Source organism: Psittacula echo (genome assembly GCF_963264785.1).
Source record: "Psittacula echo genome assembly, chromosome: 2".
Taxonomy (NCBI): domain Eukaryota; kingdom Metazoa; phylum Chordata; class Aves; order Psittaciformes; family Psittacidae; genus Psittacula; species Psittacula echo.
In genome coordinates this window covers 68,065,731-68,082,577 of record NC_137737.1, presented here as the reverse complement: position 1 = coordinate 68,082,577, position 16,847 = coordinate 68,065,731, and the positions used below count along the sequence as shown (strand labels likewise).

Genomic DNA, 16,847 nt, shown 5'->3' with positions numbered 1-16,847 from the left:
CTGCTTGCAAAGAAGCAGATATGGTCCTTGGAGCAAGTGAGGTAGAGTGTTCCTGACTTCCATTTTTCCTTCTGCATCTCTGTATTGCCAGTTTTTTGTTGGTTGGTTGGTTGTTTTTTTTCTGGCTTTCTGTTGAAGAAAGCCAGCTCAGTTAAACAGGCATATGGCCCCTGGTCCATAGATAATGGATCCAGCTTGGAGGGACCTATTATTCAGTAGTCATCATAGCAAACACAAACTCTCCAAAATGCAAAAAGGGAAGGTGCTAGTAATTCTCCAAGATGCAAAGAAGGTGGCTTGCAGTGTTCTTGTTGTTTGGTTTTGCTTTAATTTGTGTTTAGGAATGAAAACGTTTAACACACCTCTCAAAATAGGAGCACAGTTTGCATAAGCCAGATCCACAGCTAAGGTGGCACTGAGACGCCTACTTAATCCAGCCATATTTAGTGGGGTGCCAATATAGGAACTGCCATACCAGATTCTACCTGAAGTTCATATAGCTCCCCCTTATCTTTGATACTGTCTGGGTGCTTTGAAGAAGCATTTAAGAAATCTTAAGGGAGGAAACCCATGGAGTAATCTGCCCACAGGGATTCTTACTTTCTAAAGTGTACTAAAAAAAAAAAAGTACTCTGAGGGTGTATCTTCTTTGGTTTCTTCTTAAAAGCCAGAAAACCCACCTTTGCTACTTGATAATATAGTTTTCTTATACTGAAATGAAAATCTAATCTTTCAGAATCCACAGTTTTGAACACCAGTAACATTTGGTGGCAATGGATTTCAGAAGACATTTACACATGATCTTTTAAGCAGAGTATTGGCAAATATGGGAAGATTAAGCTTGATTGCTTTCTGATACTCATCTAGGCCAGAACTTCCGGGACCAAATTTATCAAAGCATCACTTTATCACTGCCTTCTTCAATTTCTGATCCACTTCCAAAATCACTACACTAAGACCTGCTGGAAGAAACAGGGTCCTGGCCCTCTTGTGAGGGATGCCTGTGCAACTTCATTGCATGGCCCTTGTTAGCCTCTAGTGCCTGGCTTCATCAGGATTCCAAACACTGTGCAGCTCCAATAATGCTAAACTAGACGAACCGGAAGCCACCAAGAAACAACTGTGCTATATTTCAGTTTACTAATCATGCAAGCCCACTTTCTGATACAGGAAAAGCAAATTATAATTGAAAAAATCTCAGTAAAAACATGTTCTGCTTTCATGGTCTATGGTTATGCATGTTTAAGCTATCATGCCATGACACTGTGCTGTTTGATTTATGTTTTTACTGATGCTTTGACTGACTCGTTTGTTGCAATGTACAGCTAAATGGAGGAAAAACTCAGAAACTGCATCAGGCAACCACTCTGTATTTCATTCTAGAAAATAGCTGGCAACTATAATTACTCACCATGTTTCTGGCTCAGAATAAAAGTGGCATTACACAAATACCACACTGAACATTCATCGTGATTAGAAAATGCTCCATACCTTGGAGTGCAGTGGAGACATAAGAATAATTTTAAATGCAAATTAAATTGTGGGGGTAGCAAAGAGAACAGATAAAAGACAGTAAAACAAAGCCTTTCACTTTCCTCAAATTAGCAAGCTAATGTAGTATAAAAAAAAAAAAAAAAAGCAGTTCTACTCAGATCTGTGCTAAGAGCTTTCATTTCATCATAATATAAAACAGCAGATCCGTCACCTTTCTCTATTCAGTACTCTTGATTTCGAGGTTGAAGTGAAAATTAGAAGCTGTTCATTCTGGCTCACAGACTGGGTTGCATTTACTTAGTCTTATTCCATGACAGTAGGATGGAAAGAGGTCAGTAACACTGGTAAGTACTTTATATCCTGCATCTGATTTTTATTTATTTATTTTTAAGATCTTTCACAGTGCTTTGGCTTTTTATCAATGTGTAATTCCTGAAAAAAAACCCTACATCGTGTATTTTGTAAAAGGCTGAATCTTAAGCAGAAACGCAATGATTCCTTGAGAATGCTTGTATCCGATGTTAGAGTTCCTTCAAGAATGAATTAATTACTTAAAGTAGGAATTCTGTAATAGGAAAGGTTTCTAGATAATCTGTATATTTCATAGCATCACTGGAACGTTTTGTGTGTTGCTTTCTCTGTCTGTCTGGTTCAACAAGCAGTACCAGATAAGACATGAATCTCTTCAAGATGTTATTTGCATTATGTGCATAGCAAAACATTTAACAATCTCATTACTCTTCTGGTAAATGGTAGAGAAGGTAGATTTTACTTACTGAAAGCAGATTACTAGACAAAATACAATGTTACAGTTAATCATTATGAAAGACTTAAAAAAATCTCAGAATATGAGATGCAACAAGGAAGATCAGAGTGAAAAACAAATTCTTAAAGAAATTATGTAGATTTTCTTTTTTCCTTGGGAAAGTTTTCATCAAATTAAAACCAGGGGCTTAATTTTTCAGGATGAAGGGTGAGGGGGAGTAGGGGAGATGATCGTAGTGTCACCTCCTGTTGCTAAGTAACAACATCTCCTGGCCATTTTTATCTGATAAAGGAAGTCCAGTTGACGTTATGCATTATTCATCAGAGTTCCAATCAAACAATCAAAATTGTTTGCTTACACTGGGGACATTTAGTAAGATCAAAGAAACCCTCCTTGGAACTACTGGAGCTTACACCGCTGCCAGGCAGTTCTCGCTACTCTGCAGTAAGTACTGTTTCTGGTTTGGGAGTGTTACAGTAAAGTGAATGCTGAGGAATTTTGAAAGTTTTCTTACTAGGACAAGCTTCTGAATTTTAGGAAGGACTGCATTTTGGTTGATGAAAACTGAATTGAAGGGAAAAGGGAAAGCTTTGGAACCTTGGTTTCCTATTTTTGCCAATGTAATTAAAAGAATTGCTTGAAGCAAGGGTCAGATTCCTGCCCTAAACTTTTTTGCTAGCTTTGCACGTAAAAGGACAAAAAAAGAGGTATTTTTGTATGTCTGTCTTAAAATAAATGTGCAGAGCTGTTTGTATGCTTATGATTATATACTGTAGCTGACTGAGGTGTGGATGAGAGAACTAGATTGTGTATTTTCTGCAAGTTATTCACAGTAGAAGAAAATGCAGAAGGTAGCAAGAAGACTGGAGAAGGGTCATGATAATGTGCATAATCCCAGGAACTCTGCCCGGCAGAGGCAAACCTGACTCGGTGCGCACCATGAACAGTTGTATTCTAGGATCTAGGCAGATCTGAGTTTCAGAAGAATGCCAAACATATAAACCTTAGCTAAGAAGCTGTGGTAGGAGTAGCCTAACATTTCTTAATGATTGCTCTTATCACAGTTTTTTAAAACTGATGGTGGGGTGTTCTGTTGCTACTTCTGGTCAATACAAGGGGAGAGAGAAGGCAAGGTTGGCACTGGTCATTTAGATGGAATGAAATATCCAGAACGCTGTATATGCCAAAGCAGAGCACTAGAAAGGAATAAGCAGCACAAATGCTATTTTTAATGTAGTTTTTTACAGTAGTGCCTACTCAGGAGGTACCTGCTCTGAATCTGGCTGAAGGAGTTCCCTGCCCCAAGCTTTACTGATCTTCTTTTTAAGAATGAATGTAACAGGCAGGTGAGTCTAAGTATGTAGCATAAGAAATTGAGACTGTGGCTAGCATAAAGGTGGTGGTACTAGGAATTGTGCTAATAATTGCAGTAGGACTTGTCTTTAATGTTTTTAGACAAGGATTTGAAGCGAACACCCTAAAATAGAAAAGGATACCTATGAAGTTCTATGAATAGTAATTTGAAAATTATTTGACCCTAATATGCCAAATGAAGTACTTCAGTGACTGCCTACACAATTCTTTCCACAAAGAAACTCACTAGCTTTTTTCTGTCTAACATCTCTGTAATCTTTCCCAGGAATCTGACTGATCATCCATACCGGAGTAGTGTATAAAGATATAAAGTTCCTTCAAAATGGACTACTTTTTGGATGTCGAGTCTGCTCAGAGACTGTTTTACAGTCAAGGAGCTCAAGGTAAGAAACTCTGGTACTGATTCAGAAAATTACTATTTTAACCGTACAGTTAAGATGTATAAGGCCAGACAAGGGCCAGTCCTTGTGGCTGACCTACCAAAGTGTACAGAAGCCACAGGGAAAGGTGTTAAAAATGTATGAGTTGTGAAAGGAATTACAAGAAGAGCAATGATAGGGTTGATCTGCACTCTCAGAGGATAATGAAAGGTGTGAAAGCTGTTGGGTGTGCAGCAGGAGCAAAAGGAACTGCCAAGATCAAGAGTATGCTGGTGCAGAATCCAAGTGGACAAGCCAGAGGGGACAGCAATGGTCCGCTGCTAGCTATGTAAACCTGTGGTGTCCTTCCCCTTCTTCCTTACTTATTGATGCTGTCAAGATCATAATGTGGTGTCGGTCAGCACTGCAGGAATTGGTTTGGGAAACTCTGAGGCAGTCCAGCACGCTGTATGTAACCAGCAGGCTCTCACTGGTTTGCATCCTTCCCTGTGAAATGCTGCCCTGCCTCCCCCCCACTCCAAGCAGCAGCAGTGTGAGAAAGGGAAAGAGTAATCAAGCTTCTTTGCTCTAATGTAGTTGAGGCTTGTTCACGACACAGATGATATTTTTGGTAAAGTCAGTTCATGTTTTTCTCACCAGTTCTATTTCTGGATAAAATTTGCAACTTCAGAGAGAAGGGTTTTTTGTTCCTTAAGCTTTAAACACAGTATTACATGGAAGAAAACTCAGAACCAAGTAGCTTTATCAGCCTTTTTTGTTAATACATACTGCCTGTTTTCTGGAAATACAATCCAACTTTTTTCCATTTATTAATTTCATCACTTGCTAATGAAATTCAAAGTCCAGCCAATAGAGTTCTGCCTTCCTTGCGGAGGCCATTCTCCCAGAGCAAGACCTAATCCACCCAGGGGGGTACCACCATGGGGGTCAGTACCACCTTGACTCAGCAGAGGTGCTGCTGCCTAACACACGCTGCATAGCCCAGCTGCTGTCCCACTTGTGGTAGATTTTCATCTGTACAAGTCACAGAAAAGCTTTCTTGTCACAGCACAGCCTCCTGCATCAAACAACAGAAGCAAATGCTAAGCACATCAAAATCGGGTGGGGAAAATGGCTGGAGCACTAACTGATTTTGCTGGCTTTTACTTCTTCTCTGAAAAGCAATAGACACCTGAGCGTTGCTACAGAAGAAATATTAAAATAAGTTCCTCAATATCCCTATGAGAACAAACCTCCTTCTCTTTTATAGAAACTAAAATTAATGACTCTGCAACTCACTGTTTTACAAGCTATAGCAATTTATCGACAGCATCCCTGTGAACTACAAGGTACAGAGGGAACTACAGAAGGAGTATGTATTCATGCAATGAAACTCTATTACAGTAATGTACACAAGGTGACTAATAGGGTTATATACACAACCTTCACTGTAAGTATTTCCAAGAAGGCAAATGAAAAACCCCCATATTTGGAGAAATGGTATTTTTAGCATATATAAAAATGCTTGTACTGATTGGTTAGACGCATGACTGAAATTTTAACCTTAGCACCTGCTTGATTTTGTGTTTCAATGCAATTATTTTGCCTTTTTAAAATGCAAAATGAGGGGGGAAATCCACCATGCAGAAGTGTATTCCTTGATACAAAAGTCATCAGCAGGGGGTTGACCTTTAGATCTGTCAGGCAGGTTTCTATCCCTTGGCCAAAACAAGTAGGAACCAACACTGTGACTTGGGGATTTCTTTTTTGTCCCCCCTGCTTGTGAATGTTTTGGGAAGGATGCCAACGACATGCTTCCACTGTGCACCACAGCATAGTACAAATGCTCCTAAACCCTTATTACCTCCACAAGTGGAAACAATACATTGACATATGAGCCAGGCTGCACTTATGCTCTGCTCACTTCCACTTTTCACCTTGCTTTTTGCTCCTTTCACTGAAATTTTCCCTAGCTCCTGTCCTTTACATCTCTCACCACACATGCTTGTGAGACCTCTCCCCCAAACTCCGTCTTCATCAATCTGTGTTTGAGGTCAGCTGCTTTCCAACAAGCAAGGAAATTGTTCTGAGCACAGAAGTGACGACAATTCTGCTCTACATTGTCAAATGATGCAACATAGCAGCCCCCTGGCAACAGGAGCCGTGCTGGAGTGGAAGGATGGATGGACAACCTTGCTAGCAATAGGTGTGGCAGATGAAGTGTGGCCTGTGCAGAGAGAGGTGTAAGGCTTTCAGGAGGCTTTCACTGTCTGAGGTAGCACTGAGCACCTCTGAGGTGACAGAGATGGCTTCAGCAGGCTAAATAATAAACCTCCGGAAGAGTTTCATCATCAGGTTTTCCTGTAACAACTACCTTTATTGCCATCCTTAGCCCCAGACTTCATCCCCTTCCTCTGAACCAACTTACTCCCATGCACAACAAGGAACTAGACCCTACTGAATGTGAATTGTTACTGCCTGCACAGCTCTGATAACTCCTGTTGTCCTTGTACATTGTGCCAAATTTTAAGGCTGTCTTCCAAAGAACAGGCATTTCTATATGAGATTGTGGCATGATTTCTCGAAACGTGGGCAAAAATAACGTATTTCTTTCCTTATCTGCCTTCTGACAAACAGTTAAGCTGTGTTAGCTATAACTTTCTGGGGAAAAAAAAAAACCCAAACCCAACCCAAAAACCAAACAAAAATGCACTGAATGTGAGGCACCCATCCACCACAAATAGCACAGCTCAAGCAGCTAGTTTGGAACTGAATAGAAGGTCTGCAAGAAAGCATTACCACCAGGTCTTCCGAATGGGATCACAAGTAACTGTTTGATCTTTATATAATAACGTGATGCTATTAGCAAGTCATGCTATCAAACAGCATGTGTATATGCATTAAAACTGCATTATGACAGGAATGAGTGAAAGAAGACTAGAGTTCTGCCATTTAATTAGAAACAGCATTAGAGCATATTACATGTATTATTATTATTATTACTTTAGTTATATTATTAGCTACTGCATTTCAAAATGCTCTGTTTACAGACTGTAAAAGGGGGGTTTATCACCCACTTACTCTTTCTGTGAGATTTGAAGATTTCTGATTTTTAATCCTTTGCTCCTCCAAATCAAGAAAAAAACCTCCTTTCCAATGTTTTCACATTAATGATATGACAATGTTACAAATGGCAGCTGTAAAGCACTCATTGTACCCACTCCTTGTGGGTGGAGGAAAAGGGAAGGAATAGGACCATAAAATGTTGGGAAGGAACTCAAAGCTATGATGGCATTGTTAGCAGATGTTATCAAATCCCAGCTGACATCACGTCTCATGTAGTTGAATGCAGGACACTGACCTCCGCAAATGGACTGAAACAGGTTTTTGGCCTCCAGCAACTAACCAGTTCTCAGTTTCCTCCTGCCTGCACTAACACCCACACCTCATCCCTACTCCTGCAGAAAGCTGCAGAACTGCCTTTTCTGCTGTAGGGTAGGAGAAGAGAGGTGTTAGCTTAATTAGCTGCCTCCTCTCCCATCTTCTTCTGCAGAAGCAGCCATCACCTCACTACCGTGGGCTGAACACAGTACAGAGGATGTTTGGCCATTCAGGCTGCATCTACTGTTCAAACAGCTGTTGCCTGTTTCCTCCAAGGAAAGTGAAGCAGAAGGGATGGAAAAGTCACAAAAGCTGGATCTGGCAGTAGGATTATCCAGATTTAAAAAACTTTGTAAATGAAGCCAGCTGGCTGTAGTCTTTAGAAACAAGCCAGAAATATCCTGAACTCTGCAGTTCTCCCTGACTGTCTTTCTGTGGCCGTATGTTGGGATCTAGGAGATGGGGGGTGTCCTTGCCAAGTGTGTAATGCCTGCTAACGCATCTGCAAATCAGAAGCAGGAAAGAAGGGACTGTGATCCCCTAGGCTCAGGCCCTTGCCCTAGGAAAGTCTGAATCTGAAATCTAGGCATGGAGGTGTACTTCACTTATCAAAAAAGTCTCTTCCCTTTGAAGTGTGTGGAAGATACTAGTTATTCTTGGATATACATGTATTCTAAATCCAAATCCACCATAGCTTTCAGCCGTGAGGTCTGAATGTATACAATGGGGCCTGGAACAGGATTTGACTCACTTATTCCTTAGGTGTCCTCAGTGAAGATGTTTCCACCTAAGACTTCTGACTAGTCTGGCATGTATCAGTGGAAAGAAAGTAATTTTAAGAGCAGGGTTCACCTAATCTTAGACATCTTCCTTGGGATAATATAAATCTTGCCTTATTTTCTCTATGGATTATGAAAGCCCAGACAGCTAACTTGAACGAAAGATGCCTGTGCTAATGGTATTTGTTTGCATAGAGGAATTGCGTGTTGAGAGATGAGACCTAATTCAGGAAAGGGAGTAATTTCCCCCAAATAGGTCAAGGTTTAATCTAAAGCTGTAAATGTGCAGATCCCATCTTGAATGTAGCCTGCTTTGGAGACACATTAGCTTTGATCTTGAAGTTCTACTTGAAAGAAGTTATGCTTCAGGGCATGGAAAGAAAGACCTCATTTGACAGAGCTGAGAAGGCTGGCACTAAGGAGCAGTAGAAGCAGACTGCTCCTTAATGGAAAGTGAGCCGAGAGTCAGCAAGAAGGGCAGAAGCAGTGGCCTTGCCTATGAGAGGTAAAACACTGCAGCACACAAGCAGGGCACGTCTGGTGACAAGCCACCAGGTTCAGCCAAGAGTCCAGATTGTCAGACAAGACCATGGTGATGAGGCAGGTATGAGGCCAAGCAGGACATCCAAGTCAGCAGGTTGGATGCAGATCAGTGAGGAATGTAGCCAGGCATAGCCTTGCTCAGCAAGTGGGCAACAGCCACAGTGCAAAAGTAGCTCCTGAAAGAAGAAAGGAGGCAGCTGTTGAGGCTTCTTGCCACTTTCTCAAACAGCTCCAAAGCTGATCAGGGGTTCTTAAGCCATTGCCTCCAACAGCTGTGCCATGTCAGAGAGCCTGCCTTGAGCACAGCCAACTGCACTGTGTGCAGGGAGTGCATGTAAGGACATGGCTGTTGGTACCTAGCTCTCACCTAGGCTTGATCAGGATTAAGAAATGAGGAACCCTTCTCTTCCATTATATACAAGGTCACAAAGCCCCCTGGATAAACCCTAAGAGCGAAGAACGACTTCTGCCCAGTAGGCAGGATGAAGGCTTTAGTATCATCATAACAGGGGAGTTGCCCATCGCAGACTGAGCATAGCACTTTTCTGCAGCCATGAGTTTGATTGATGGAAGCGGTCCTAAGGCTCGCACCCTTTCTTGGCACCTTTAGCAACGCCACACCACAGGCTGAACATCGTGCAGCCAGGATACCATTTGGGGCTGCATGTGTCCACCTTTGCAGTAGAGTCAGATCCTCTGGTCTCTGCTCAGACTCTGGGTTTTGCTCTCAGGTGATTTATGCCTCAAAGATAAAAAAACCTGTTTAATTTTCTGGAGATGTATGCATCCACTTCTTCAGTCTTTTCTCCTTTTGCACACACAGGGCACACCAGCTTAATGTTAACTACAATAATTGGGTATTTCCAAGGTGCTCCTACATACCTCGAAATGCTTGCTAGTCCATTTGGCAGGATACACTGTGCTTATTTAAATAACTGAACAAAACTCTTTCGAAGGTTGATCTTAAACTATCTTTTGTATCTGTAAATAATTTACAGATCCATTTACATTAGGTGTGCTTTTACTGGTTGCAACAGTCCTGCAATCTACTTGATGAATGTAAGGAGTGAATGAAAAATGTTAAGTAGAAAAAAATATGGAAATAAAAATAGAGCATGTAACAGCCAAGGGTAACAGATGCATAAGACTGTATAGACAGATAGGGGATGATTATTCAAAAGATTTCTGCAAATCCTTCTTCTTGATCAGCTTTCAAGGTTTAATAAAATACTCCCAGGTACAGTTTTAATTCCACATTTTCCTCTTGCACTCTGTCTCCAAAATACAGTTATTTCACTGTACTTCACTTTTGCTCATTTATTTTAATTCCCACAGTGCTGAATCATTCTAGATGTTTGACTTTAATCACTGCTGACTACTCAGTTCTACTTCCCTTCAGCTTTTGCATATTGAATGTCCAGCATCTTACAAAAGTGTATTGCTGTGGTAGCCCCAGATTCTAATAAGGATTCCACTGAAGATGTTCCTTGGCTAAAGTAACATCAGGACACTTCATCCACCAAAATTTTATGATTAATCATTCTGTAGATTAACATATTTTCAAAGTTGTTATTTTACAGGGTTTTTTTTATTTATTCATTTGATGTCTCTAATTCTTAGACTAATAACAGAAGAATTAGTAGAAGCAAGTGTGCATTTCCGATGCAGTTTCTCTCCCCTTAAATCCCATGAAGTAACTTTTTAACATCAATCTTTCCTCATCTTTTTTAAACTCTCCCCCCCACACACCCCTTCCCACCTCCTACTCTGGCATATCCCCAATATTGAGAATTCAGGGACAGGCACCTGAGTGCCAGGATCAGAGTTTCTGGCTTTGCAGAGTCAGGCAGCCTAGCTTTACCAATTGCATAAAAATAGCTCATGATGAGTTGCAGTAACTGTACTTCAGCTACTTTTCGTTCATTTATTTCAATTTCCAGTCAGCCAAATACAAGTCAGAAGAAAAATGCATCTTCTAATGCTCCATAGCATAGCTGAATAAAACTAGGATATTTCAGATCCAATTCTCTATATCCCTAAATATAAAAAAACTTCAGAAATCCTATGCATGGCTCACACTTGAAAGATTGCATTCTGAAAACTAAATCTATTTTTTTTTCTACTAAAAATTACTTTTAAATAACTAAGCCTCCTCTTGCCTCTGTTTCACAATTATTTAGCTGATTTATTTTTTTATTTTTAATAGCCAGCTTTCTGAAACCTATGCTTTTGGACACAACAGCAGAGGAACAAGCATGTTTCCTTTAAAATGTAGCAAAAAATGCTACTTAGGCATATTGCAGACATTTACCCAAATATCATAAACCAGCATAACGAGCATGTGTATGAAAGTGGATATCCTTTTGCATGTGTACTATTGTTTGCAACCCTCAGGCCTTTGCTTGAATACTATGCATCTAAGTGCTTTCTTTCAGATTACTGGTGTCCATCAAAATGGTGTCAAAGATCTCAACAGCTTTGCTTTAGAGACATGGCGCAATCCATATGCATGTGCTTCTGTGTTTATCTAGGAGACACAATCATTCTTCGTAAATCACAAATTATGTCCTCTCAAGTGCTTGCACACGTTCTGCTCTCTTCCCCTCTTGCCTGCCGTGCCCCATTTGCCATCTCTGATCCTTCAAATGGTGTTCTTTATCAGTTGCATTTAAAATAAGACAAAAGTGAACTCACATTAAATCCCACCAAAAGATTATTTTCCAGGTAAACATCCATTTGGACCCATTGATTAGTCTGCCTTTACAGAATAATATTTGCAATCTAATAGCTTTTCTTTTTTAGCATAGCTGGAATATCATGTTCTAGGTGCATCAAACTAGCATTTTTAAAGCTTATACTTAGCCAAAAATACATTTCTGTGTGCATTATCTACATTGCTAGCCCTTTCCACAGAAGCATGAAGGAGGAGAACTGAGTAAGAAGCTCATGTGTTTCTCTAACAAAAAAAAGTATCAAGAAAGTATCCTAATTAATCATAGAATCATAGAATAGGGTTGGAAAGGACCTTGAGATCACCTAGTTCCAACCCCCCTGCCATGGGCAGGGACACCCCACACTAAACCATATCACCCAGGGCCTCATCCAACCTGGCCTTTAATCAGCAACAGCAGCACTGCACCTAAAATATTTTCATAAGTATTCTGCAAAGTTGTTCAAAATTTGCTCTGAGAAATGAGATTTTACTCAAAAAAAAAAAAAAAAAAAAGCCTTAAAGATTTCTGATGTAAACCAGATTCCTTTATAGTTATTTCCATGTTATCTGAAGTTCCTTGTGATAAAATGCTTCAGAAACATACTCCTTGCGATGCACCTAGATGTGGACATTTCCAACAGAAACATTTCAGCACTTCTCTTGTACTAAGACTAAAATCATCACATCTCAAAAGACTTTGCATTTTGAGGTAAGAATCTGCTGTTTAAATACGGGTTGCTAGATGAAGACCTTATCAAGCCAAAAATGACCAGGGTATCTGTGTCACCAATGAGATATTTTAAAAACAATTTAACAAAAGTCAATTCTTAGAGGTGGATCAAAAAATATAGATTAATATTTCATGTTTTCTGTAATTTTTATGAGGATGGTGTTTTACCTCAGAATTTTTTCCAACATTAACATGTCCAAAATTTTTCTAAAAAATACAAGTCTTAAAAGAAAATCAATATTGTAACTCTTTAAAACATAAAGCTAGTTCTTGGTAAACAAAATTAGTAGTAATATTTTTACTAAAATATGTGGAAATGTATTTTAACAGAAAAATTGGAAACCATCAAAAATTCTTTGCAAACTGCCTCCATGTTTTCAGTAAATTCAAATGTCATTCAAAACCTGAGTGACCTGTAGTTTTAACTAAATATATTGAAATGGTATGTTCAAAATGCCTCTGACCATGGAATATGATAATTTACATATTTCACATTCCCTTCTCCCAAACATATAGTTGCATTGTACTTCAGTAACTGACAATATTTTGAGACAAAAAATGTCAGATTACATACAATTGGTTCTAAGGTGTCATTACATTCATTATGGCATTTCTATTTTTAAGGTATTTTTCCTCCATAAGAAACCTTTTCCCTTTCTAACAAATAGCAGGCAAGAAGTTGACACAATGTGCCAATTGTGGGGTAACACTATGAGGAACAATGCAAAGAGAATGAAAGAATTTAACCAAAATGACTGATTTGCCCTCCATATCCTGCTAGAGTCCCTGCTGAAAAGGAGTTTTCGGACACTGGTCTCAAATCCATTTGTAGTGTAAGGGGGCCCCTTAATGTGTATCATAATGCCCTTCCTTTACTTCATGACCTTCAAGAGGACACTTTCACACTTTTCTGAAAAACCATCGCCTAAAAATGCGTCCTAGAGACTGAGCTGCTTTGTGGAGAGCAGCTCAAAACAGAGATATTGCTGGGTTACCTGGAGTGGACCCAATAGTCACATTGGGTAACTGTTGACAGCTTTGCTAAGAAATATTTGGTAAATCATTCTTGTAATAAGGAGTGCTATGGATTACAGTTAGGAAAAGGGGTAAATTTATAGCATACATAAATATTCATCATGACTGTATGTATACCAGAATGTGATCAGTGATACTTTCCAGTTCTGCGACTGCATAAGAATCGATCTTAGGTTTTTATTGCAAACCATTTTAATACTTACTAGCTTCCTCTGAGTTTTTTCCAATGTTTACTTCAAATTTCCAGTCATTCTTGAAAACTCCTTTTGGTAATACCCGTAAAGGAGAGATAATCATGATTGTCAAAGTAATACATAGTGATTACTCCAGGAAACGTTTTTCACCATCCACCTACTTCTAGTCAAAACAAATACAAGCCAGATCCCAATATTTTGACCCCAAAGGTAAAAATGATTTATAAACAATTATACAGAAAATCCCACTCGTTCTCTGTTAACTATAAATGTATATGCAATTTGGTGTTGAATTTTTTTTCAAATAGACTCCCGTGCTGTGATCCAGCCAACCCTGAAATACATGGGTGCCCTTTCACTGACTTCAACTACACCTAGATCATTCCAGTTTTAAAAACCAAATCTTTTACATGGTTGTTTTATGAGATATTTTTTACAATCCTGACTTCGTATACAGATGAAACTTCCTTAAGTGTAAATTTGATGATGCAGTACACAAAATTCTCCATGGCAGAAATTTTCCATTCTATCTTCATTACTGTACATCCATGTTACAAGGGAGTAATAATTTACAGTCTAGTTGCAGTGTTTACTTTAGCTTAATCTAAATAGTTGACCCCATTAGATCAATTTCAATGCTTGCCCTCTGTTTTTACTGCAAATTCAAATGCTAGGTTAGAAATGAGCAAAAACTTGAAAGGAATCTATTTAAAACCAGGAAACAAGTAAGTTAGACCAGAAATAACTGCTAGCTCCAGCAGCACAGATTTGCTTGTTTAGTAAACTGCATAAAGCTGCAAATTGAAAAATAGAGTATGACAGCTTTGCTAACTCATACTAATTATATGCTATCTTACCTAACGCTGAAGTCAGGTTTTAGGCATCTGAAGGCTTCTGATTGACAGGTATTATTTGGAACTCTAAAAAACTCTTAAAAGAAAGAATCACAGTTATCAGGCTGCAGAATATGCTCTTACTCATGATCAGTCATGCTTTCCAGTCCCAGCAGGAAAATATAGTTCATAATTAGTTATTGGAAGTGTAGACTTTGCAGAATCTCTCAGATAAAGACTTTTAAGGCAGATAATGTCCAAAGAGAAGAAACACCCAGGGTTTAGGCTCTTACAGGTTCCCACGTGAAAGTTAATGTTAATAGTTGTACGTTAAGTGTTAAGGATGGGCTTTCAAGCTGAAATTCTTTTTCCAGCTATATATGAGGTGGAGGGGAAGGAAAAACAATGGGCAGGTACTTGTGCACGGTGCTCATGCTTTCAGTGATCAGCCAGATCCATCTAGCATTTGTGATAATCTTTTTCTACTCAGAGGGAGAATTGAGGTGGATGTATTTATGGAGGCTCTTCTGTTTGTGATTTGTCATTTATAGGCTCAGTACCCAAAGCATTCAACAGTCACTCATAATTACATTTCACATAAAACCCACCTACATTAGAGGGAAGTCACTGAGGCTTAAGTTCAAGTGCTAAATACTTAGGCAATGGCAGAATGAAGGTGGCCTCTGCAACATTAATTCAGTCACCTTACACATATGTATTATAGTATGGTTTCTAGTTGCATGATGACACAAATTTTTCACTATCCTACCATTTGTTTTATCAATGCATGGAGTGGGCAGCATTACTTAAAGAGCCACTATTAAATATTTTGTATTCTCCTCCTTGAAGGCATTGCCCAAGCCATTTAAACCCTGTTCAGAAGATAGAAATCTTTATTTCCTCATGGGCTTTTCATTGGTGTTTCACTAAAGTATATGAATACCTTACAAATATTAACAAATTTATCTTTTCATGGAATCCCTAGTGAAAGAAAAGGACAATTATCCCTGTTCCACAGCTAAGAAACTAAGACATAAAGTGATCAAGAGCAAAAGTAGCTGTTAATTTTGAATACCCAAATCAAGACAACAAGAAACTGAGTTTTGGAATAGTTGCTGTAGGCACCACATCACGTGTCTCAAGCACAGCTTCCACCAATTTCTGCAAATCAAGCAAACAAATACTTCCATTATTCTGGCATCACAGCCTCAAAAACAGTATTCAGAAAAAGGCTGCAGCTATTGAGAAGCTCTGAAAAGAGCGGTTCAAGTGGCAAAACTAGGAACTTTGAACAAGCAATCTGTGGCAGGAACTGAGCTATAACCTGTGTCTTTGGGGCATACAACATAGAAATCTTTTCTCTTTTTGGTATCATTCAGAGCAGCCCTTAAGTTCTGCAGCACCTGAGGCAGCAACCTTAAGCAAACAGCCTCTTGTACCTGCTACAGAGCTTCTTTTCCATTGAGTGATTTTCTGTCTTCTTTTTTTCTTTCTTCTAACTCCCTTTTCCTCCCATTTCTCCTTTCTCCTGCTATCCTCCTCTTCATTTGTTCTTTTTTACCAGCTCGTCGGGCAACTCTTCTCACCGTGCCCACTCTGATGACAGCATCTTCTGAGGATGACATAGACCGGAGACCCATCAGAAGACTTCGGTCTAAGAGTGACACTCCTTACTTGGAAGAAGCTAGGATCTGCTTCAACCTTGATAATGGTAAGACCACCCCAAGCACCACATGATGTTAATTAAAGACTTTTTTTGAGATGCAGATAGACCAGATGGTACCTCCTCCTTCTCAAGTAGCATGATGGTTCACCAGACATCCAAGGATGTCACAGCTGTCTAACTACAAGCACCTGCATATGTATTAACAGGGATCCTTTCAAAAATTCTCCTGCAAGTACTAACTGTTTTCCCCTCTTTTAGCTAGGGTGAGCCTGTGAGGTCAGAGCAAAAGAGAATGGCTTTGCAAACAAGATAAAAATGTAACTTATCGACTCCTGGCATCCAAAACCATGAAAGTTCTCGTGAACAGTCATGAAGGGATTAGAACTAACAGCAGACCAGCTAAACCCTACATCATGACCATGGAAGAACATTCAGCACACCCCAAAACCTCTATAGGTTCCATTTGCAAAAGTGGGACAGAAACTCTTGATTCTACAGGAAAGACCAACACAGCTGTCACCCAAAACTCAGACCAGCTAATGCTACTATCATTGCCTTCAGAGTTACTGAGCCCTGGCATTGCCTGGTCCTTTTTCTCACTGAGGTTGACCAAAACAATAGATTTTGGAAGTAGTGACAACTTAGTGACTTTAAGCAGACTGGGTTTTCTTTAAAAAATCTATGTTAAATGGGATGAACCAGTGCACTCCCTGGCACACACTTTAATTGTTTAACTCTCACTTTGTGCTGTACTTTTGTGCTACACTTTTTTTCTTTAACAGCATTTTCAATTATTTGTATTATACTAACATCTAGAAGTCCCAACTGAAACTTGTGCCCTAACACGGCAGGCAGCCCACAACCACAGAGGTAGAACTTCTACATAAATTGCTGATTACTAAATAGAGAAGATGGAACAGGGCAGAAGCAACAAAACATTGTTCCCACTTCGCAGGTGGAGAATGGATTCACTGATATTT

The 16,847-nt window shown here is 39.4% G+C and overlaps 1 protein-coding gene across 2 annotated transcripts in view; it reads left to right on the top strand.

Annotated features, from left to right (window-relative positions):
- Positions 1-3,974: 3,974 nt before the first annotated feature.
- PHACTR1 (phosphatase and actin regulator 1) overlaps positions 3,975-16,847 on the top strand; it is a gene marked incomplete at its 3' end in the record, with an annotated part of 311,992 nt that continues 299,119 nt past the window's right edge. For both annotated transcript variants that reach the window (XM_080639593.1, XM_080639594.1), the window contains exon 1: positions 3,975-4,017. The remainder of the gene's footprint in view (positions 4,018-16,847) is intronic.